The following is a 26,026-nucleotide window of genomic DNA, read 5'->3' on the forward strand; positions in this document are numbered from 1 at the left end:
TTAGCCCATACGTCAGCTGTTATATACAGATATTGTAGACAGACAGACAGAAAAATATATGTAATATGTATGATACTGTAGTTGCGGTGTGGTGCAATGCTTCTGCTGCCAATGTATTATGATCTGGCTACTGGCTTGAATGTGCTGTCTAGTACGGACAGCTTCCCGCTGCAAAAGTGCAGCTTAAAGAAGACAAAGCTGAGAAGACTGTTTTATGTGTACAAATCAGAGAATTTGTTCACTCAGCGTAACGTGATGGCATCGGGTACGTGTGATTCTCCCTTTACCTCTCTCCCAATTAAATTAGTGAGAAGCAGGAAGCAACTAGACTCCTAGAGGTTAGGACGAACCTCTTCTAATAAAGTACGGTAACCTGTCGTCGTTGGAGGTGTTTCATAACCTCAGTTCCTGACTGTGTGTCTGTCGTCCTACCAGTTCAACTACATTAGCTTGGCAGAGACTCATCCTACAAAAATAGGTAGACGAATGGATGGATAGAGAGAGAGAGAGAGAGAGAGACCACAAGTAGGAAAGTTAATTGAGCAGAAGGAAATTAAAGAGAGGACTGAAACGGAAATGAGGTTAATGGAACTGGGTAATAGGGTAGGAATGGGTGGAAGGCGAGAGGAGGAGGAGAGAGAAAAACTGGAACAGGAACAGGAAGAAGAAAAGGAGGAGGAGAAGGAGGAAGAGGGAGAGAAGGAGGAATAGGACGATGGGAGGTAAGATTGTGAAATAATGGAAAGAACGATAATTAATAAGGTCCAAATACACCAAAAAATTATCTTATGCTAACCTGTAATACATACAAGTGTAAATACAGATTCCATTCATCATCCATTTCTGTGTTACGCCATCAATAGCTAGGCATTTCAGTCTCGACGTTTAAGAGAAAGGAACTAATCACACTTCCCTGAGTAGCATTAAGCTAGCTTCAGTAATGACTGCCACCCAGCCTGACATGGCTATCGTGGAGTCTTAGTTAATCAACTCTGAACTTAGGGAAATCCAAGGCTATGATTTATTATACAGATTTTGCACAGGGAAACACTGAGGTGTAGTAGTGATATGACATAGCAAACTCAGTCCTTTTCTCTTAGGGCGCGTCCACACGTGTGCTCAAACAAGTGTTGGCAACATGTAAGCAACACAGTAACGATCACGCTGCAAACATGTTGGGAACAGCAGCGTCCATAGCATGTTGGCAACATCATGATGAAGTCTCAGTTGCCTCGAATAGACACACTTATCCCATCACCTCTGCTGCCAGTGTCCGAAGCTGCACTGAAACATGTTTGCAAACATCTGTCCAAATACTGCTGCAAACATGTTCCCGAACATGTTGCCAGCTGTGTTGCCAACATATGTTTGAGCTCACGTGTGGACGCGCACTCAGATGTTGGCACCCCTGAAGAAGTGGAGACGTTGTGGGTACGTGTCGCTTCAACCCACAATGCATTTCATATTGCTTCAGATATTTACAGTGTACTTTACCATCCTTGTCTTTCCCTCAACAAGGACCAACTTCTTCAATATCTCACTCACAACACGGGTAGTTTAAGAGTACGATACTCAAGCTCAAAGTTTCAGTGGAGACTTTAATGGATTGCGACACCACCAATCTCCTGAATGAGTTTCATCTCTCACAGGTTGTCGATTTCTCTACATGTAAAAGAACACACTGGATATAATATTGACTGACTGAGCAGCCAATACTCACCACCTAAGGTAATGGCCCCGTTAGGACACAGTAATAACTCATCAGTCCTGTGGTCTCCATTGCATACATCGTCCCTCAAAGTTCCATCTGAAGTATCACCCAAAGTACGACCTCAGTTTAACATTTTAGCCATTGGATCTTCACCTATCATTAGGTTGTACAAGTAGTTCTCACCCCTGAAGATGTTTCCACGAAATGAGAAAGCTACCAGTCACCACTCACAGCTGCTCATCACCACTCCTTTAAGGGGAAAAAAATTACAAAACACCCAGTAGATTTACCCTATATGGCAGAGTTAAAAGATTATTACAACACAGTAACCTAGCTGTCCATTCTAATAATAATGCCTTTTCTAACTGCATGAGGAGTGAAGTAATGAAAGACATCAAACTGTCCATAAAAATCAGTATAACATCAAACTGTCCATAAAAATCAGTATCATCTTAATCAACTGATTTTTTTTTTAGGGAAACAACCGTCAGTAACTAAGAAAGTGAGCCTGTGTGATTGTTCAAGCCAAAACGTCTTAAACAATCACACAGGCTCACTTTCCTGTGTCTGTCATCACTCCATTTAAGAGGCAGCTGGGTAGACCAACAAGGATTTTGCTTCCATCACCCAGTAACTCCCCAGGCTAGACCCAACCAATATCTCTACCTATTTGCCTTCCCAACAACTAATCCGACAGATCAGGAACACACACACTGCCACAAACTAAGAGCCAAGATAACAATTCTCTTTACGTATGTCGCGAAATGTCATAATGAACTATACTCGTTTCACACTCATTTGGCCTAGGACTGTCATCTGCTAACCTTGAATGCTAAGCTGTAACACCAGATTAACAATTAAATTGATGCTAGTCATGAAGAGGTGCTATAGAATGGATATAGAAGCATAACACTGATTTTTTCAGTCACTGAACTACGTGAAATAATCTACAAAAGGACGGAAATCCGGGCCAATCTATAGCGAAAGCACTGTAGAAACATACTGTATAGAATTTTCGAAATTTTGTGACGTGACCTCAACGTAAAAAAAAGAAAAAAAGAAAAAGAACATAATCTTACACGTGCCTCTCCGTAAATTACAGATTACCTCACAAATCCACCCTCCCCACTGTTAGCATTTTCTCCATCAAATATATGGCAATTAGGGCACCAACCCCATTTAAGAGTTTGAAGTGCAATGGAGTATGTGTCATTTCCACAACAACTCAGCCATGTATATCCTTTATTGCTAAAACCGCATGACGATTCATTCATTATTTGTATCTATATCTCGACACTTCATAAGCAACACAATATTTTGCTAAATTCCTTAGTATATCAGTAGAAAGGAATTAACCTTCCAGATAAAATACACAAACTACTTCTTTAACGTCCTTGATATTTTCAAACTAGGTTATTACTTTTCCAGAAAATAATACATACATTGTTCTTCTAAATCCTAAGTATATTAACATGAAATATTATCCTTCCTGATAAAATACTGCGCTTCACCGTGCCTAATAGATGCTCTTACATAAACACATGATATTAAACGCTTTAATGTTCCACGGCCTTTTATTAATATTATGAGTATCTATCACTTCCAGAATAATTCAACAGATATTTATCCTCTAACCGAAACAGTCTTTGATTCCATAAGTTACTGTTATCCTCATAAAACTCCTAAATTTCTACATAATTTTTCCCCATTAAGTAAAGCAGAGTTAAAGAGTTTCTGATAGAGGCATGAAATATCAGTCCTTGTAGAGACAGAGAATGTGTTGCTCTGAAATGCCCAATTAATTTAGGCATATTAACTACAAACAAAAATAAGTAATAAAAGAGATACAAGGTAGGGCAGTGGATGTTGGAGAGGCCAAAGTGAGAGAGGTCAGTGTTTGGAAACTTCCTGTACTGTTGTTTGCGGATGATACTGTGTTGTTAAGTGAAGACGAAGGGGAGCTGCAAAGCTTGGTGGATGAGTTTGGGAGAGTGTGTAAGAAACGGAATCTAAAGGTGAATGTAAGGAAGAGTAAAGTTATGGTCTTCGAGAAAAGTGAAGTCAGTGAATGTACAGTGAGGCTGGATGAGGAGGAAGTGGAAAATGTGAGTGCATTTAAGTACTTGGGTAGTGTGATGAGTAAGGATGGAAGTTTTCGAGGGTGCGGTGCTTGAAAGGGTACAACAAGGAAGAAAAGTTGCTGGTTCCTTGAAAGCAGTGATACGAAACAGCGAAGTGAGCATGGCAGTGAAAAGGCTACTGCATGGCAGCATTGTGATACCAACTCTGACGTGTGAACGTGAAGTTTGGACCTTTGTTGGAGGGACAGAACTCAAGAGTGAGAACAGTGGAAATGAGTTATTTGAGAGGAGCATGTGGAGTCATATGGAGAGACAGACTGACAAATGAGAAAGTGAAGAAGCGTTGTGGTGTGGATGTGGATATGATAGGAAGCGTTAGGAGAAACACACTAAGGTGGTTTGGCCATGTGGAAAGGATGGAGAGTGAGAGACTGACGAGGAGAGTGTATGTGAGTGAGGGAGAGGGATGCCAAGGATGAGATGGAGGGTTGGAGTGGAGAGGTATATGAGAAACGGGGGTGTGAGCTGGGAGCAGGGCAATGAAATGGCGGGGGATAGGGTGGAATGGAGGCAATTTGTTTGTGGATTGCATTACCCCTCTAGATAAATTCAGTGTCATCTTGATTAATAAAGTGAAGTGGAATTTAACATGAAGCACCTGTAAATTAAGTAAAAGTCTGAAAGTTTCTTGATGTAAAGGTGAATTAAAAATATATTACTCTCCTAGCCTCCAAGATAACAGTTCATACCCCTTCAAGCTAAAATCATGTGCCAATCCATAAATCACGGTAAACTTCAAACAAAATACCCATCTAAGAGAACATTCATAAGCATCTGTCACTTTTAAAATATATTCGTCTTACACGTGCCCTTCCATAAATTAAAGATAACCTCACAGACCCAGCCGCCAATTAAACGGTTCTCCGACTAACGAGAATATAATGGGCGGGGAGGTCAACGTCTGGGCTCACAATGCATCAGGAGGGATGGCACGCCCTTTGCCCTCGCGTCTAAGGGGATCGCTTATTTTATCTCCCTCTCATTAATTTCACTGAGGTTCCAGCTTGGGGTGAGGGGGTAATGGTCTCTTATTCTCGTCAGCTTAGGAGTCTGTCTAGCACGTTTTCTTGGAGATGTGCTTTGCGTTCTACACCTTCCTTTTCTTTTATGTACTTTGTATATTTTTTCAGCCTGAAGCTATTGCGTTGCACATCTTAACTTTCTTTAAATATATTTTGTTTATTCTTTTAGCCTCAAGCCAAGGAGATGACTTTTTCTTTCTTTCCATCTTTCTTTCTTTTATGTGTCCGACTCTGACCATAGGCTTAACAGGCTATTCCCTGAGATCCGGCAGTCCTCGGACGTATAGCAACGCCCGGGCAAACAAGAGGTGATGAACACATGCCCCAGTGGTCGGGAGGTGATTGTGATGGTTCCGGCGCCCCACAGACAGCTGGACGAGCAGTTGCCTCTGCCAGGGTTTTGGATTGCCAGCATAAATACTTCTGGATATGAATATCAGAGGTTAACCATATCTATATCCATATTTATGTAGGAATGTTAGGGATCACACCCTATCTCTTTCCCACACTCACTCACCTCCCCCCCTTTTGTTTCTCATTTTCTCACACTTCTTCACACACCCTCTCTCATTTTCTCATATCCAAGCATTTTCTCACTCCTCCTCACTCTCTCTCTCTCTCTCTCTCTCTCTCTCTCTCTCTCTCTCTCTCTCTCTCTCTCTCTCTCTCACACTCATTTTTCATTCTCTCAAATGTTATTTCTCAAACCTCATAATATACCCTCTCTGTCCCTGTCTGTCTGTCTCTGTCTCTGTCTGTCTGTCTGTCTGTCTCTGTCCCTGTCTGTCTCTGTCTCTGTCTCTGTCTGTCTGTCTGTCTGTCTCTCTCTCTCTCTCTCTCTCTCTCTCTCTCTCTCTCTCTCTCTCTCACACACACACACACACACACACACACACACACACACACTCTTTTTCCTACAGGTATAACCTTCAATATTTCTTCCTTCAACCCTAACTACTGTCTCCCTCCCACTCTGTACCTCCTCTCTCTCCCTCATTTCTTCCCTCCCTCTCTCCTATCTACCTTCCTTCCCTCTTTCTCTTCTTTCTTCCTCTCTTCCCTCTATTCGTCTCTTCTATCCTTCATTTTCTTTTTCTCCTCTTTTTTCTCTCTCCTTCGTGCCCCCCTCCCTCTTGCGTCTTACATAGATAAAAAAAAGAAAGGGAAAAAAGTAACAAGAACGACAGGAGAGAAGAGAAACGAAATGAAGAGGGAGAAAGAAAGCGGAGAGAGGAGGGAAGGAAACACGAAAGGAAGGAAAAACGAAGGGAAGGAGATGGAGAAGGAGGAAGGGAGGAGGGAAGAAGGAAGGGAGAAAGAGAGATTGAGGGAGGGAGGGAAGATTTGTGGTCGGGAGTTTTGCCTTATGACCTCCAATCCTCCCCTTCCCTCCCTCCATCCCCTCCCCTCCTTCCATCTCTCCCCCTCCCCCTTCCTCTCCCTCTATCTCCCCCACCCCTCCCCTCCCACTCTCCCTTCCCTGCCTTCCCCATCACTCCCTTCCACCTCCATCACTTCTATCCCTCCCTCACCTCCCCCTCCCTTCTCCTCCTCCCTCCCTCCCCTGGCTTCCTTCCCTCCCTCCCTTCCCCCTTCCCCATCACTCCCTTCCCAATCCCCTTTCCTCCCTTACCCCCTCACTCCCTTTCCTCCCTCCCCATCACTCCCTTTCCTCCCCCCTTTCACTCCCTTCCCCCTCCCTTCACTCCCTTCCCATCCCCTCATTCCCTCCTTACCCTCCCTCCCTTCCCCTTCCTCCCTCTCCTCATCATCATTCGCTTTCTTTCCCCTCACTCCTTTCTTCCCTCACATGTTTTCCTTCCCTCCCCATCACTCCCTTCCCTCCCTCAATCCCTTCCCCTTCCCTCCCCACCCTCCCTTCCTCATTTTTCCCTCCCCCCCACACTCTCCCTTCCCTCCCCCTCATGCCTCCCCCTCCCTTCCTTTCTCTTCACTCCTCCTTCCCCTTCCCCTCAGTAAGTGTATGTGTTAGTCCAGTGGTAACAGAAATCGCCTGTTGTTGGAATGGCATTAAGTTCAATCCCAAATAAAGCAGGACAGCTATAGTGGATGTGAGTGGATTATTTATTGGGTGGAGTGTAGTGGAAGCAAACCTTCACTGATGTGCCACAAGATCCACCGACAAGTCATCACAACACCATCACTAATACCACCACACCATTTCTGAATGGGACGGCCTTAGCGAGTAGTATGAGTATGAGCGCCGAAATGGTGATATGTGAAGGTATTGGCCACGTAGGAGGACTACCGCTCCTCAGACACGTGCAAAAGACTGAAAGTGAGTGACTGTGAGACTGAGTGTGTGTGTGTGTGTGTGTGTGTGTGTGTGTGTGTGTGTGTGTGACTGAGTGAGTGAGAGGACTAGATTGGGTGAAAGAGTGCGTTGACTGGGTGGTACAGTGAAAGTGAGTGAGTGACACCGTGTGGATGAAAACAGTGAGTGAGTGAGTGAAAATGAGTGACAGTGAGTGAATGAGTCGGTCGGTGAGTGAGTGAGTGAGACTACCAAGCAAGAGACTGGGTGAGTGAGTAACGAGTGAATGAGTGGGAATGAATATGTAAATGACTGAGAAAGAGTGAAACTGAGTGAGTAGGTGAGTAAGTGAGAGAAATGGCTTGCAAAAGGCAGTATTCTAACAAGTATATAGTCTCCCTGTCATCTCTTTCTCCAGACGCCTTAATGAATGGCGATTCCATTTCTTTCAATAATACATGCTAATGATCCCTAACATTTCTACATAAATATTGATATAAATATGGCTAACCTCTGCTATTCTTATCCTGAAATATTTATGCTGGTAATCTGAAGGCCTTGCAGAGGCAACCTATCAAATGTTTCGTCCAACAGTTTGTGGGTCCCCGGAACTATCACAGTCACCTCGCGACCAGAGGGGCAAATGTTTATCACTCTTGTGCGCCCGGGTGATGCAGCAATTGTGGTTTCTGACTGCACTTCACCTCTACATATCACCACTTCAGCGCTAACGTCCACTGTCCTTGTTGAATATATATATGCTAGGACTGTCACATGCAGGAGTGGTGTATTGGTGTTAGCGAGGGTATTTTTCACAACATGTCGGCGTATGGCGGCACCAACATAAATGGACTGCTCCGCTGTCCAGTTGTTCAAACGTCCAACTGTTTCTTCCCTGTCCCACGAAAAAAGAATGATGAACTGCAGGAAATAGGCAACCTTAACATGGAGTCCGTCGGGTTCACATCCAGATGAGCCTGGGGTTGGAACTCCTGCTATTGCTATTCTGGTTAATGTCAGTCATATTCATTTGCCAGTGGGAAACCTCCTAAGGTCGGCCATGAAAGAGGTAAGAGTACCAGTATTAACAAATACACTATTATAAACTTACGCTCAGGTGCATGCAATCTTCTGACGTTTACTGGAACATGATACTAAAGACCCCGACCATGACAGGCTTAAGATAGACATAGATTGTAAAAATATCATTGAGGAGATTGTAACGTGGATGAGAGACTAGCAGTGAAGTGGAATGATTAGGTGGAGCTGGCTGCATCGTGACCACTTAGAAGGACCACCCAGAAAGCAGACTACTGGTGGTCTAGTTGTCCAACACGCCAGGCCAGGTGAAAGTCATATGTCGTCCCCGCTTTGATTCGAATCCTCAGTGCTGGATATTAATTCCTTCAATCCGAGGACTTTATGTATTCAGTTACTCTGCCGTCATATGATAGGCTATAATTTATATTCAAAAGGCTCTCTCATCCTAAACGAGTAAAGTAAGGCTTCATTAAACCTCTCCACCGTAAAAAATCTCTCCTAATCTTATTTTAATAGCATGATGGTACAAATAATAAAACGAAAATGCTGTTCTCTGGCTCTGACGCTTCAATTCTTCTCTTAGAAATACAAACTTCCATTTTTATTTCTGGACAGCAACAAACCATACTATTAAACTCATCAAAACCTACCACTACAAAGTATTTTAAATCTGAACCATTCAACATTTTGTTCATAATTAAGAGATTGGTGTTTTATTCCAGCCAATATCACACGACTAATTCATCCCACGGAAACCCGTCGCAGTGGAAGGGATAATATAGTGTGATAATTGCCACTAACCCCTAATGCTCTTGCCCACTCTATCCTAGCCTGGGGTTCCTACGCTTGGCAAGAGGTAATATGGAACCAAATATTACTTGGTATCGTATTCTAAATGCCTTTGAAGGATTTCGTAACGTATCTTCTTTCGCTGTTCATTTTGTACACGACGTTTCAGTACCATCTTGCAAATTTTTCCATATTTAAACGATAAGAACTTCATGCAAGAGAATATTGTGGTGTGGAATGCAAAATAAGTGGCTAAGGAGGAAGTTACACGAAGCCTCAATGCCACTCAGATTTCCGTCCTTAAAACGATCCTTCCGACCTCATTCTAAGGGGGTTTACAGAGATTTCATTTCATACAGTCCTATCCCTGAGGTCTAAGCACTCCTCTTTCATGCAACAGATGGTCCAACAAACTTTCACACACCGCCATTTGAACACATATACACAACGTTCATACTGAAAACCTGTCGGACAGACCTATTTGGAACTAATGTGTTGCTATTAGTGGAGTTGTTTTTAAGACACATTAGTGGATTCTGTGGGACATCATTTAACTCGCAGGATGGTAGGTCACTCCTGAAAGGAATACATCGTCTGGCAGTAGTGGCAATAAAATAACCGAGATTTTTGTTGTCGTAGAAATATAAGTGAAAATTATTATCAGTAATAAGACGATGATAGCTCACTCCCCAGCTCAGCAAAACAAATATCACCAAGCTGTTTGCTACCGGACCCCCAGAAAACGCGACTAAATGAAAAACCAGCGATCCTTAGCAACACCCAGGCTTGTGCAAGCCGATTACGCATGGCAAATTTCCAGTTTGCACGGGAGTTGAGTCATAGGATCCGATCATTTGGGCGTGTGGTGCCAAGGGTCGAGCTCGCTGAAGTATGTCAAAGCCAGTCACTCAGTAAGTCAGTAACCCAGTGATATTGGGATTTCTGTCGATTCCTTGGGAGGGTCTGGCGCCCATCTGGCAGCAATAAGAGTAATAATTAAGATTTTTATCGTCGTGTACAAGTTACTATTGTGACGAAATCAAGTCTCTAAACTGTCCCCTAACCCAGCCTGGGATAAATCTCACGCCTTTCCCGCCATCAGCCTACTTCTGTTGACATTCTCTTGCTATATTTCGTTTTCTCGGCTGTTAAGAGGAGTTTTAACACACTTGCTTACCATTTTTTTTTTCTTGCTTGTACATGTCTCGCTCATTTTTTCTTGCTTATGCAAGCTATGAAAGTATTGTTGGTAATTAGACCCTCAGGCTCTTGTGGCTCACTTCCACCTTTAAAAAAAAATCATCTTGCATTAGCTGAAAAAAAAAAATGCAAATTTGCCAACTCTGCGAGAGAAAAATGGGCCATAATTAATCATAGCAAAACAGCACTTAGAGGAGTAACACATGGGCACAACAACTGGACTAATGGCTGAATATTCCACTTTACCCTGTGACCTTGACCTTCGACAAATTTTCCTCAATCAAACAGTTTCAGTCTTGCCTAACCCTTTACGCTTTCACCAACTTTGGTTCAGATGAGATCAAAACTGAGTTGACTTTGCTCAGTGATCTTGGCATTTGATCTTTTCATATGACCTCGTCCTTTCACCAAGTGTTCAAAAAACTGAATCTCCTTTTCTTATTTTAACCTGAATCTTCCCACAAAGTTTACTGCAGTTCGAATAAAAATTGTTTAAACTAATATTGCATCATATTGGCCTTTGACCTATTATATATAAAAACAATAGGTCATCCTTTTGGGTTATCTTCAACTCATCCATCAAGTATGAACCATCCATCCATCCATCATCCAATCCTATGTCGTCCCGTGAGGAGCGTAGGAGCCCGGGGCTAGGCAAGTTAGTCTTCAAATTTAAGGTGAGAGTGACCACCCTCACTCATCCCTGAGTGGCATTATGTGAACAGTATACCTCAATCACCCCTTGAATATAAACCTACACAGGCTCAAACCGATGGAGCGCCTTAATTACCCAGCAAACCATCAGGCGCCATAATTTGGTTATATGGTTACCACCCAGCGTGGTAAATGGTTTCCTGGTGAACAGGAAACCATTTGGCTTGTCACTCAGTGTAGAGTCACCCATAGGCAGAAGGAGGATGATAAAGTGAAGAAAAGAAAGACAGAAGAGGGAGTGTGATTATTTTCTTCGCACAGAGACAAGCGAGTCGAGTCTGATTTTGCATTGTGAACTTAACGTTTAACGGACTGTTCTCAAAAGTGAATTCCTTCATTCTTGCCTGACCCTTTACCCTTCCACAAGAGTTCAGATCATATAAAAAAACGTTTGACCTTACTTTTCTCAATAACCTCAGCGTTTGATCCTTCCCTGTGCCTTTGATCCTTTGGTTAATTTTCATTTTTTTTTTTTTTTTTTTTTTTTAATTCGTGCATTATAATCAACCTCTCACAAAATGTAGTATTAGCTGAATAAAAACTGTTGAAGATGACCTTGCGTTGTTACTCTGACCTTTAAACCGTTGTTTGGAAACACAGTAAGTTTCTTCCTTGGCTGACCCTCGACCCTTCCACCAAGTTTGCTTAAAATTAGATCAGAGTTTTTCGTTATTTTATTGACAAACACACATATGGGTCGAACTGTGACCTTGCCCTGTGGCCTTGGCCTCTGACTGAATGTTCTTTAAAGTGATTAAATTATTGCTCTGCACTTAACCCTTCTCCCAAGATTGATTTGAAATGGATTAAAAACTATGACAGTTGATAATGCTAGGCCAGCTTTTGACTTAGCCTTGTGACCTAGATCTTTGTGCTATTAATCTAAAAGCAATAGCATTACTCACTGGCTGACCCTCAACCCTGTTAACAAGTTAGAATAAAATTTAAAAACTTTTTTTTTAAGTTATTTCGTGAATGCACACACACACACACACACACACACACACACACACACACACACACACACACACACACACACACACACACACACACACACACACACACACACACACACACACACACACACACACACACACACACACACATCCCCTTTACAACCCAACCCAACCCAAAACACCAAATACCACGACATTCCCTCCCCCACCCCACGCTTCCACCCTGACCCTTTCCCCACTACCCTCCCATCCCTCTTCCCCTCTCCGTATCCCCTCACCTCATCGCCCGTCCGCACAGACTCCCCGCTGTCACACCCATTTGCGGGATAGAGGGGAAAATCTGGCTCCCTGAGATCAAAGGGGTACATTACATGTCCTCTGAACAGGACCGGGAACTATCGCGGCCTGCACTTCCTGATTAAAATAGACCCCACCCTCTTTTCATTATCTAAACCATCCCTTGTTTGCTAAACCATTCTGTATTTTCTAATCCATCCCTTATTTTTTTTCTCATCCTTTATTCTCTAAACCATTTTTTATTTTCTAAGTCCTCTCTCACTTTTTAAAACCTACCTGTATGTTCGAAATTTTCCCACATTTTCAGACAGTTTCTCATTTTCTGGGCTTTCTGCATCTTCCAACCCAGTCTTTATTTTACATTATTCTATAGACCAGCCTTTATTTTCTACATCGTATGTTATTTTCCAAACCATATGTTATTTTCTACACCATATGCTATTTTCCAAACCATATGTTATTTTCCAAACCATGTTATTTTCTAAGCCATGTTATTTTCTAAATCATATGTTATCTTCTACACAAGTTATTTTCTAAGCCATATGTTATTTTCTAAACCATGTTATTTTCTAAACCGTATGTTTTCTAAACCATGTTATTTTTTAAGCCATGTTGTTTTCTAAACCATGTTACTTTCTAAACCATATGTTATTTTCTAAACCATATTATTGTCTAAACCCTGTTATTTCATAAACCATACGTTTTCTCTACACCAATTGTTATTTTACACACCATATGTTATGGTGTAAGCCATGTGATTTAACTCATGTTATTTTCAAAATAATGTTATTTTCTAAACCCTGTTATTTTCTAAACTATGTAATTTTGTAAACCATATGTTATTTTCTAAACTATATGTTATTTTCTAAACCACATGTTATTTTCTAAACCCTGTTATTTTTTAAACCATATGTTATTTTCCAAACCACATGCTATTTTCAAACCATGTGTTATTTTCTAAACCATATGTTGTTTTCTAAATCGTTCCTTATTTTGCATTTCCTGTACCATCCTTTTATTTTCCAAACCATCCCTCATTTTCAAAGCTATCCCATATATTCTAAATCGTTCCTTATTTTCCAACTCATCCTTCATTTTCTAAACTAACCCCTATTTTCGAAACCGTTTCCTATTTTCAAAACCAACACTCTTTTTTTTTTTTGTTTCCCTACGAGCATTGGCAAAGCAAAGAGGGGATACTGAACCAAAGTCTGCTGTAAATATCATCCCTCACCATCATTTTCAAAAACATCCTTTATTTTCTAAGTCACCCCTCATTTCCCCTCCGCTGGAAACATGAGCAAGGTAGGTAGGGGTATTCGAAGACAAGTTACCGTCATCATCATTACCATCATTATCGAAGCCATCCACTTGCTTTCTAAACCATCTCTCATTTTCTATCTATGAGGGAAATAGAGAAGGCGGGGAGGGTATGGGGAAGCTAGATTACCATCATCATCATCATCACCATAATCATTATCATTTTCTAAACTTCCCCACATTATATGCCCAGCTGTCATTTTCTGCGCAATTTCACAGTTTCCATCCACCATGGGAAGTGGGAAGGTGAGGTGGAGGGGCAGGGAGAAGAGGCAAGTGGGAAAGAGAGGTGGAGGAACTGGGAGAGGAAGGAAGTGGGGAGGATCAGGGAGAAGATGGAAGTGGGAATGAGAGGTGGAGGAACAGGGAGAAGAAGGGAGGGAATACAAAGGAATACAAAGGAGAGCAACCACCAACAGACTTTATGGTTCTTTCGAGGCTGCTTGTTACAGAGTAGACTATGACTGCAAGATCTAAGGAAGGAAGTGGGAAAGAGAGGTGGAGGAACAGGGAGAGGACGGTAGTGGGAAAGAGAGGTGGAGGAACAGAGAGAAAACGAAAGTGGGAAAGAGAGGTGGAGGAACAGGGAGAGGAAGGAAGTGGGAAAGAGAGGTGGAGGAACAGGGAGAGGAAGAAAGTGGGAAAGAGAGGTGGAGGAACAGGGAGAGGAAGAAAGTGGGAAAGAGAGGTGGAGGAACAGAGAGAGGAAGGAAGTGGGAAAGAGAGGTGGAGGAACAAGGAGATGAAGAAAGTGGGAAAGAGAGGTGGAGGAACAAGGAGAGGAAGAAACTGGGGAACAGAGGTGGAGGAACTGGGAGAGGAAGGAAGATGGGAAGAGCGATAGGAGGCCCCCAGTACTTAATCCACTCTATTATGTAAACAAGTCCTCTTTTCCTACATCATAGCTCGCTTTCTGTCCACTGGGAGGAAGGATGAAGGGAATAAGGGTGGGAAGGGGATGAGATGGAAGGGATTTTGAGGTTAGATTTCCCTCATTATAACCCCCGTCTTCATTTCCTTAATCACCCTTTTTCTGAATCATTTCTAATTGTCTATCTACTGAGAGGAAAGTGAAAGGAAAGAGGTTATTACGAAGCTAGGGTATTGCTATAATTATCATCCGTATTTCATTTTCTAACCTTTTTAAGTTACACCTCATTTTGTAAATCATTTCCCATTTTCTGATCACAGAGAAAGAGGGGTGAAGAGAGGGAGGACGGGATAATGTTATGTAGTCTAGCTTTTAATAGATTTCCCTTCTTTATCTAACCCATTGCTCGTATTTAAAGCTCTCCATTATTTTCTAACCCCTTACTCATTTTCATTCCACTGGGAGAAAGAGATGTGCGGATTGTGAAGGAGAGCAGCTAAGTTTAGGGATTCGCTTGTTGGCTATCATAGTCCAGATTAAAATAGGGAGACCTTTCTTCCGTAAGTTTATAAACCCATTTATCATTTTGTAAACAGTCCCCAAGTTTTTGAATGGTGTGAGCAGTGACGTTTTATGGCAAGTCCGTGGGTCTCGTGGGTGACCAGGAAATTCTGTTTAAGCAAGAGCCATCAACGAACAATCCTTACTTACTGCGTGGGCTGAAATGCACGTCCAATTAGACAGCAGATCAATTCTCTGAGCAAACCTTCCACGTCACGCCACTCTCACTTATTCGCCACAATTACTGTCCATCAACTTTGAATACGACAGTGGCGCTTTTGGTTTATTTTGTCTTTATCATACTGTTTATTCAACTCAGGAGACAACCCTCCCCACTCTACCCTTTCCCTTCTCTACCCTCTCCCACTCTAACCTCCCCCACTACCTACCCTCTCCCACTCCACCCTCCCCCACTCTCTTCTCTCCCCCACTCTCTACTCTCAGCCACTCTCTACTCTCCCCCACTCTTTGTTCTCCCCCCTCTCTACCCTCCCCCACCCTCTTCCCTCCCCAACTCTCTACCCTCCTCCACTGTCTACCCTCCCCCACTCTACCCTTCCCCACTCTCTACCCTCCCCCACTCTACCCTCCCGCACTCTCCCCTCCCCTACTTTTTATCCTCCCACAGTGACTAAGTTAAAAAATCTCCAACAACACCTTTAACACGACTGCAACTTACTTTTTTTTTTTTTTTGCAAGTGCCAAATGATTTAATTCTGCTGTCGAGTAACCCATCCCCCCCAAAGAGAAGGAGCTACAAATAGGCTTCATCAACCCCTTCAACACGATGACGAATTTTTTGCTTTTTTCATCCATGGTATACACACAATTTTGAGATAAAAAAAACAACTTGCTTTTTAACATCATACCTTGTTTTTTCTTTTTCTTTTTTTAATTCCTGTTCCCTCCACAAAACTATATATAGGTCAACAAAGTCCCATATCCTCGTTGAGTAAGGAGACTCCCTATCGCCTCTTCCTTAGCGATTTATTTTTGGATATGGTAGTTAATATCCTTTTGTGTGTTATTTATGCAGAGTATGGCGGTGTTTGAAGGATTTATATAACACGGAATAGGACAGTAAGGTATAATAAACCAAATAAATCGCTAAGGAAGAGATGACAGGGAGCCAGAATACAGCACACTACCGTTCATCCCAGCCTCTCACCTGTGCATCATCAATACACCTGGTTCTCGACTTTCCTTATATATACGTCAGTTAAAAGTCACTACCCACAATCCTCGTTCTCGATATTCCCGTTATATACGCTATTTACAAGTCACTACCCACACACTTGGTTCCCGATATTCCCGTTATTTATGCAGATTTTTTTTAAGTCACTGTCCTTGGTATTCCCTTTATATAAGCCATTTATTTCACTATCCATACACCTGATTCCCTTTATTTCCTTTATATATGCCATACGTTTTCAAGTTACTCTTTGCACACGTGGTTCTCGGTATTCCCTTTATATATGCTGTTTAAAAGTCACTATCAACACACCTGGTTCTCGGTATTCCCCTTTTAGATGCCATTTATTTTTAAGTCCCTCTCCACCTGGTTCTCGAAATTCCCTTTATATATGTCATTTTAGTCACTACCCACACACCTGGTTCTCGATATTCCCTTTATATATGCCGACTATTTTTAAGTCACTGTCCCAGGTATTCCCTTTATATGAGCCACGTGTTTCACCATCCATACACCTGATTGGTTCTCGAAATTCCCTTTATATATGCCATTCTAGTCGCTACCCACACACCTGGTTCCCTGTATTCCCTTTATATATACCCTTTATTTTTAAGACACCCCTTAAAACTCTCACGCTGGGGACAGCTCTATTATTTTTTTCCAGCTTATGCCAAACAATTTTATTCTGCTAACAGTGAGACATAGATCCTTATTCTCGTCTATTAATGAGGGTCACTAGCACGTTTCCCTCAGCGATTAATTTTTGGCCGTGGCTGAGTATATCTTTTTGCGCGTTTTCTATGCAAAGTATGACGATATTTGGATGATTTACTTAATACGGAGATGGAGGGTAAGGTGTAAGAGGCAAAGTAAGTTGCTTAGAAAAGGTGTTAGGGAGCTTCCTTATGGGCTATAGCAGCCCGCGTGTTAAAACTGGTACCATTAGCCTTGTCATGGTCGGGGCAACTCTTGGGTTCTTATTCCAGCTAACTCAAGGTAATTTTACTGAGCTATAAGTAGAGCACAGAAGCCTAAGTGTTAATTCTGGACTTTTTAAGCCTCTGATAGTCGGGTAAGTCTTGTTTCAACTAATTCCAGACGATTTCGCTCATCTGAGAGTTAATTACAAAGCCTAAATGATAGCCAAGTACTTCATGATGACGTATTTTTGCAGTTCACTGTCAACACCCAACGATTTCATTCAGCATATTATCCCTGGCGGTGAGAGGGTTAGTGAAGGCTGTAGTCAACCTCTCCAGGTGGAACGTATATCCTAAGTTAATAAAAATCGTCTGGATAATAAAGGCTAACAGGTATAACAGGTTCTTCGGGGAAAGACGTTAACCTGCTTAGCTCAGCCATTGTGAGGAGTTCCGAGAAAGGCTAACCTTGGTTATAATGCCTACGTGCCCACATTCATCCTTTGCACACTGCCTAAATGCATTACGGTTTACACACATAATCATTTCCACACAGTGCCTTCATCCTGGTGGTCTGTTCACTTCCTCATCTGTGGGTAGCAATGCACAGGTGTAATGCTAAACCCGGCTCTCATGTGTTTGCTTAGTGACTTCGAAATGTATGTGTGAATTTTTGCTATGCTCTCAAAACTTTCCACTTCTGTAAAAAGCATTTGTAAACGCTTGCAGTTAACTTCGTTAATTATTACTGGATAATATGCTTTGGCGTCCGAGATTAGTGGAGTGAATTTTAAATGATGCTGTTGAGTGTATACAGACTTTCCACGAAGGGTGAGACCTGTGACGTGGGCGAACAGAAGGCTTATGAGTCTACATTGAATTATCATTTCATAATACTATAGGCCTCTTAAAAGTGTTGTTCAGGCTCTGTCATCTCTGTGGTGAAATGTATGTCACCCTTATCATTACAATATGGGCCGATCCAACACAATGTTTTCCTTAAGACTAAATATTTATACATTTTGTATTAGCTTACTCTTATAAACATACAGCGCTTTGGCTAACGATATCCTTCACTCTTATTATGTATTCGTCTCTGTTAAAATCTGCCCTTGCCATACCAACCACTTGAATCTGATGAGGCATTCTTTTAAGCATCCTTCTCCTACCACCGGGTTATCATATTCAGCTTTGAAGAGATTTTACGAACTGAAGGGGTTAGGTATGGCACTAATTATCACCTTTACTGGTAAAAATCCACACCAAGTTCAATCATTTCTTCTGGAGATTTCAAGAATAAACCAGCACGACATATCATCACAATGGTGGTTAACCTCCCATTGCCAGCGATGCACTGAGAACCTCGACTGTGAGCTGATAGGCGAAGTGCGGTACGCTACGCACCTTTCTGGCAAAAGTCCTTATGAAGCATCTTTGGAGCAAATGGGGATAATTATTAAATAGTTTACGCACTTGGGGGATCACATACATTTATTTATTGTAGTTCCGGTTAGCAGTTTACGTCTCCTGTGACTATATTTTGCTGTAATCTCGCTTTGCTCCGTAGCGACCGTATGAAACAGTACTTATACAATAAAAACATGTTAATTCTCCTGAACACATATAAACAGCAAACAGTCTGAATTTTAATGACCTCATTTCATATATGTGTCTTGCTTAAGAGAAGAAAATATTATTTCGTAAAGATTTAATTGTATAATTTTCTAGAGACGTGAGTATTAATTGTAAACATGAGATCTATCAGGATTTTAAAAGGGGAGAGTTGAGAGGATTTATATTCTCATAATGATGGATTGAATTCAGGATTTCTTCTTCTTCTCCTTCTTCTTCTTCTTCTTCTTCTTCTTCTTCTTCTCCTCCTCCTCCTCCTCCTCCTCCTCCTTCTCCTCCTCCTCCTCCTCCTCCTCCTCCTCCTCCTCCTCTTCCTCCTTCTTCTTCTTCTTCTTCTTCTTCTTCTTCATCTTCTTCTTCATCATCATCTTTAGGACGCACAGAAAACAATGTTAAAATATACTGTGAGCTTTAATGGGCCGCGAATAAGCTATGAAATGGGAAGTGAATCAAGGGAGCTCAGAAACTCCAAATGACGCTCTAAATGGATGTGGGGTATAGAACTTTGTTTCCGAGGGTTGATTAGTATTTACCGATGCATAATTCTTACTAACTAACCTAGCCAAGGGTCCCTACGCCCCTGATGGAGCAGTGATGGATGATTCGATAGACCGCCTTCGTACTATACCCCTGCTACTCTAACGGCCTAAAATTGCCATCTCTCCATCGTGAGAACTGAGTCATAGCAGTACCATCTTGAATGCTGAGTTGCGATGGTATATTAACACTAGAATATGGTGCTAGTCAAGATGAAGTGCTAAGGGAAGGATTGATAGCTATCGTATTATCTTACCCTGACATGAGCCACGTCAGGGGTGGGGAACGTCAGACCTCCAGGCCGTATATGGCCCGCAAGACCGTTTGATCGGGCCCGCAAGGCAATTCATTAATGCAATTTCATAAACTCATGAACAAATATATATATATATATATATATATATATATATATATATATATGTATATATATATATATATATATATATATATATATATATATATATATATATATTGTTACATAGCCTATGATTTCATCATCCTTTGTGTAATTTTAACGCACAGTATGCTGCATGTTTGATCGAATGTCTGGGTCAAGTTTAAATGGAAAGGGTGCGTGGAGCACACTTTTATTCATCATTTTTAGAATTACAACTTAGCTTTTTCAAAATACACATGCATGCCTCAATTTAGGTGAATTAAATCGTTTGGCTTTAGATGCAATAAAAATTTGATTTATGACAACCATTGTTTGTAACCTTTTTGTAGATATTATATAATATGTAAATATAGTATGTAAGTAGTTGTAAGTAGGATCCAAGTAGAGCGTCAACGCTCGCTCAGTGTTATGTCTACGAGGTATGAGTCACGACTTACGAGTCGCACCGCTTCTCTCTCTCTAGCCGGTGGGAAACAGGTGATCAGTAGCTGTCCAAACGGGTCTGGGGAAGGACATGGAGTTGTCCGGTACTGCTGGATTGATTCAAGACTGTGTTTAATATATTGTCAGAAAACTACTACAAGACTTTGCCTTTACCTGCAAGTGACGTAAAGGGGGCCATCGACAGCTTTAAAACCATGAGGGCGTCTACAAATTATGCATAGACAGTTTCACTCGTCATTCGTACATTAAATTTGTGAGAAAATACATTCATTTGCATATTTTTTTTTTTCCTCTCTTTCTCTCTCTCTCTCTCTCTCTTTCTCTCTCTCTCGTGTCCCTGAATGAAAAACTACACGCTTAATCATGTATCTTTTTTCTGTACGTAGATGTGGAAAAATATATACAAATTATAATTTAAATGGTGAAAAGGTCTGAACATCCAGAGTTATTGTCTGGTATACGTCTGAAGGCGGACAAGAGAATGGACGTCTCTCTCTCTCTCTCTCTCTCTCTCTCACACACACACACACACACACACACACACACACACACACACACACACACACACACACACACACACACACTTGTAGTCACCCATTGCACAGCGCTAATTCACCCACTATATCATATCTTGCCAATCGTCCACCCATAACTTCTCACACTCCCGTTTAACCTCCTCAGTGATACCTTTTTTTCCATTTTACCAGGCCATCCTTAAACGATTTTATTCAGCTTCATGGAGATGTCTTACTGCGAAGGGGTTGATGAAGACTATACCTACTTTCTCAATTGAGAAAATAAATACATAAATTAGAAAGCACTCAGAAAGCTGATACCTCCACCAGTGCCATTGACATAAAAAAGGATACGGATCCGGATCCGGATCCGCACCAAAATTTAATAAATTCTTTCTTGGTGCATGGCCCACCTTTCCACAAAATATCATTTAAATTCTCTCAGAACTTTTGGAGATATTGTGTGGGATACTCCGGATCCCGATCTGGATCCTGCTCGGATGTTTCGGCCACGGACGATTGGACTACGGACGTTTGAGCCATGGGCCACCAACCTAGGACGTTTGGCCACTGAAGGTAGGGTATAGGTAAGGTTACGCAAGGTTAGGTAAGGTTAGGTAAGGTTCACAACACTTCACACTTCAAAACGTAGTAGGTTGGTGGTCCATGGCCCAAACGTCAGTGGCCGAAATGTCCTCCATTCGATCTGGATACATCCCAAAATTTAATAATATCTTCCTTGGCCCATGGCCAGAATTTCATCATTGATCCGTTCATAACTTTTTGATTAATCCCGCATCCGGATCAGTGGATATAGAATCCGGATCCGTCCCCAAATTTATTTCTTGGTCCATGGCCCACCTTTCCACAAAAGTTCATTGAAAAACATTGAGAACTTTTGGAGATATTGTGCGGGATACTCCGGATCCTGATCCGGATCCACCCCAAAATTTAATCATTTCTTCCCTGGCCCATGGCCCACCCTTCTACAAAATTTCATCAAAAGCCGTTCCTAAGTTTTTGAGTAATCCTGCTAACAGACAGACAGACAAACAAACACAGGCGGGATAAAACATAACCTGCTTGGCTGAGGTAATAAATAAATAAATAAATTCAAATTATTTAGAAGTCTTCGATGGCAGAAATAATAAAATCGAAAATACTCAGGTGGAGCTAAATAATTCTCATCTTCAATCATAGTAAATTATGTTTCGTCTTACTTTTTCAGGTAACTTCCAGACGGTTGTCCAGCTTATCCCGTCGACTCTGGTGATGTATAATTTCTCTTATTCTTGCCATCAACAGACGAAATTATCCAGCTACTGTGAGACATCTTGTAGTGAAGGGGTTATGGAGGCTATATCTAACTCCTTCAGTTAGAAATATAACCTCCAGGTTGAATATAATTGTCTGGTACTAGTTAAAAATAAATATATAATCTCTGGTTAGATTCAATAGGTTAAAGGAGATGTCCATTAGCAATCAGGTTAGAAAGGTTTATTTACCCTCTCTAGTTCGAAAGGCCTCTCCTGAGCTGAATAAAACAATCTGGTAGTAGTAGAAATATAGTTTAAAAATACGCCTTTGTAGTGATACGGTTCATTCGTTTGTAACTCCTCGATCCAGTTTTTATCAGCTTCAAGTTCCTGTGACTCTCTCCCACCTCAGGGAAATCGTCTGGCTTTAATTAACAGATTTAGTTCCCGAGTATGAGAGAGATAGTGGTACCAGTATTTATTAATCTTCTGATTCTCGTATGGCCTTCTCTCAACTGCTTTGTATTTTGTGGCTTTACCTGAAGTTAAATAAGATGATTGTCCCGAACATGATAGAGTTACCTTGTCCATAATTTCACCCTATCTACACTCTTACACACATCCACCTATAACTCCACCCTACCCACATCCTTATGCACAACCTCCTATAACCGCGCGCTACCCAAACCCTTTTACACATCCACCTGTAACTTCACCCTACCCACACCCTTAAACACATCCACTTATAACTCCACACCACACCTTATACACATCCACCTATAACTAGAGATGCACCGGATTTGGTCTCGGCTGGCTGCTTCTGTCCGAAACTTCAATTTTTAAAAGTTCCGGTTCCTGCCGGAACTTTAAAAAAATAACCGGCAGGAACCGGAACTTTTAATTTATAAGTTACTGGACCAATTTTTTCCTATTCTACAGCATTTTTTTTTCTTAGCCATTTTTTAAAATATTTTTTCCCTACCCGTCACCTTCATCAAAATGCATAAAAGTTTTTATTGTTTAATGATATACCTTAGTTATCTAAATAAAAAAGTTACCATAAAAATTATAATATGGTCAGTATGGCATATAACTGATCATCACTAAAACATTTTTTACTTCTCTTTCAACATGATAAAACTGATTATATTGATTTATTCATTGGTTTTGTCTTTACTTGCCAGCATCTGCGAGGGGGATGGGTGAAAGATTGTGGTGGAGGAAAAGAAGTTGTTCTCCATTCTGAGGTAGCAATTGTGTACGTTTCTTCTCGTATACATTGCCAGATTCAGGAAACGGCTTTTCAGAGAAGACTGAAGAAGCAGGACAGAACAAATACTTTCTTTCAGCTTTGGAAATTATAAGATAAACTATTCTAAACTCCTTCCAGTATTTCATGGGGTCCTGGTCCCTTTCAAGTATTGGATTATTGGCGTATTTTCAGTGTCATTTGCTATGTCACTGAGATTAAGTGTTTAGGTTTTACTAGATACTACAGTGTTTATGACAGGTGGGTTTATAGTTTCTTTACCTACATATTTGGTGATAATTATATAGTTCACATCTGCGAAACCATAAGTTGGATGCAATATCATCTCATCTTATAGCACACAAATAAATGCGTTCCATTAAAGTGTGATAAAATTACAAGTACAAAAACAGAATGGCTAAGGGTTAGTTAAAAAATACCTTGGAAATTTTAACAAAAAATAGGCCTAAAATTATTGCATAGTACTTGCATGTTTGAGTGTCAAGAATATTTTTCTATTCCACAAGTTCACTTCCAGATCCTGCCGGTTCCGATATGCTGGTTCCGGTACCCACACCCTTAAACACATCCACCTATAGCTTCATCCCACCCTCATTCTATTAACATTCGTTCTGCCATGACTCACCTTTAGATAAATATATTTGGAGTTATTGAACTATAAATGTGTTAATGTTACCAGTCTCAACACTCAACCTCCCATACTCACCTAGGTAAGTGAAGCCATGTGGTTTCAGCTGAAGGATATAGTGTTCTCCAGACCAAGGGAGTTTTTACAGTGCCTGAATTAACACACAGGCTCCGGTAAAACCTCCTCTTCTCTATAAAGTAGTTTGGCTGTAGCTGGAACAAAATAACAGAGTTGAATCATGTATTAGAGGGTTCACTCGTCATTAGTTCCACCCCGACTGCCTTTTTGTTGCTTAATTAGGTATTTCCTTTGTCCTTCACATTCATTTGCTACAGCTGTATTCATTCGATTCTCCACCCTCTCTCTCTCTCTCTCTCTCTTCTCCCCTCCCCATCCCCTGCTGTTCTCTCCTCACTCACCCTGTCCCTTCGTTCCCTCCACGTCTACCCCATCTTCCTCTTTCCCTCTACCCTCTCCCTTTCCTATTACTCTCCCTCGTTCCTCCTTGACCTCTTTCTCTCTCTCCCTTCCTTCCAGTGACTTCGCTTTCATTCCCCACTTCATATCCAACAGCTCCCAGGACACATCGCCATCACACCCCGCATGTCCTCTTCTCCCTCAACCTCCTCACCGCCAAATTCTGTCACACACCTACTTAAGGGAATTGAGCTTTGATACATACTGTGTATCGTGTGTATCATTAATTTTAAGTGCCGTTTCATTTAACGGGTCCTAGATATTAGCGGTCTCCATTACACAGATTAAATGACTGATAATAGATGATGTTCTGATCGTGAAGCAAAAGAACTATAGTCCATTACTCTTACTTGACCTAAAATGGCCATTCCCCTCCCCCCCCCAACTTCAGTGTTGAGTTGTGACAAAATATTAGCTCTGGAGTATGATCCTAGTCACGAAGAAGTATTTTGTAAAGGATTTACAGCTGGAGCATTTTCTTATTCCACCGCTGAGCTACAAGGAATACATTGCAAAAGGACGAATATCTGACCCAAATTAAGTTGAAAGAACTTTACTGAGGATATGGCTGGCTGGATGAAGCATAGGCTATATTGCGATGTACATTGCGAAAGATTGCTCTGAGATGCACTGAACTCTTCTTTACTTACACAGTCCCCAACTCCTTGATTTAGATGAATTTTACTTAGAGCACTTACCGTGACGCAAGAAAGCATTTACTACGTTTGGTGGTAACTATGTAATTTAACGACGTTTGTTTGTGTAGTGGGTTAAAGCACTCCAGCTGGATGGGACCTGCAAGCGTTGACATTCGAGTTTTGATTGGGGTTTATTGCACACATAATGCCATTTAGGGGCGAGTGGGGCTGGTCACCGTCTCCTTAAATGTTGAGCTTGAGTAGCCTAACCGTGGGTCCTTAAGCTCTTGACATTGCAGAATAAAAATAGGACGATAGATGGATTATACTGATTTATTCTTATCAGCACCAGTTAATTCTATCAAGTTCAGGGGAGGCGTCTTGTAGCGAAGGAGTTGGTGAAAGTTACATCTCACCTCAGCAGTTCGAAAACTCTCGTAAACGGAATAAAATCGTCTGGGATAGCAACGACAAAACACAAAGTCCATCATTAGAATGGAGGAGTTAAAAATGACTGCACAATACTTACAGATTACCGGCAAGCAATATGGTACACAAACTGGAACACATGGTCTATTATGGTCTCACATTGCAAAAGAACCTACCCAGCCTTCATGTTAATATAATTGCTTTTCAGTACTCAACGGATATTTTCATTACATATCAATTATTACCCGTTCCCGCCCCGGAGGGGTTCGGGAACGGGTATTGTTTTCACTCAGTTTCTTTGTTTGTGTGTTTGTCTGTCTGTTAAGTTTACGTAAAAACTACAGGTATGAGTTTAACTAAAATTACCGGGATGATGGACTATGACCTTCTGATACCCTGATTAAATTTTGGGTCAAATTGGGCCAAGGCCTAGGCTGTAGGCCCCAAAAATGTAAAAAGAAAAAAAAAAGGTACAGGTAAAAATCGTTTTTTCGCATAACTTCTTTCAAATTCGTTATATCGACATGAAACCCAAACCTAAATGTTCATCTTTCAAATCTGCATCCTATAGCATGTCTCATTACATGAGGGGGATTACTCCCAAGTTAGCGGCAGGGGGGTCAATGTCAGGTGGGTCGGGCCTAAAATTTCAGATGGGCAAAAAATCGTCAATTTTCACTAGATTTACTCCATAGTTAATATGAGACATCTTTGACTAGATATCCTGTCGTGTTTCTGCGTCAGCATTAAAATGACTGCCGGGAACGGGTTTCCTGTGCCTTGGCACCGCTTC

The sequence above is a fragment of the Coenobita brevimanus genome, chromosome 2 (genome assembly GCF_032717465.1).
Source record: "Coenobita brevimanus isolate Jiangsu-jjx chromosome 2, ASM3271746v2, whole genome shotgun sequence".
NCBI lineage: Eukaryota > Metazoa > Arthropoda > Malacostraca > Decapoda > Coenobitidae > Coenobita > Coenobita brevimanus.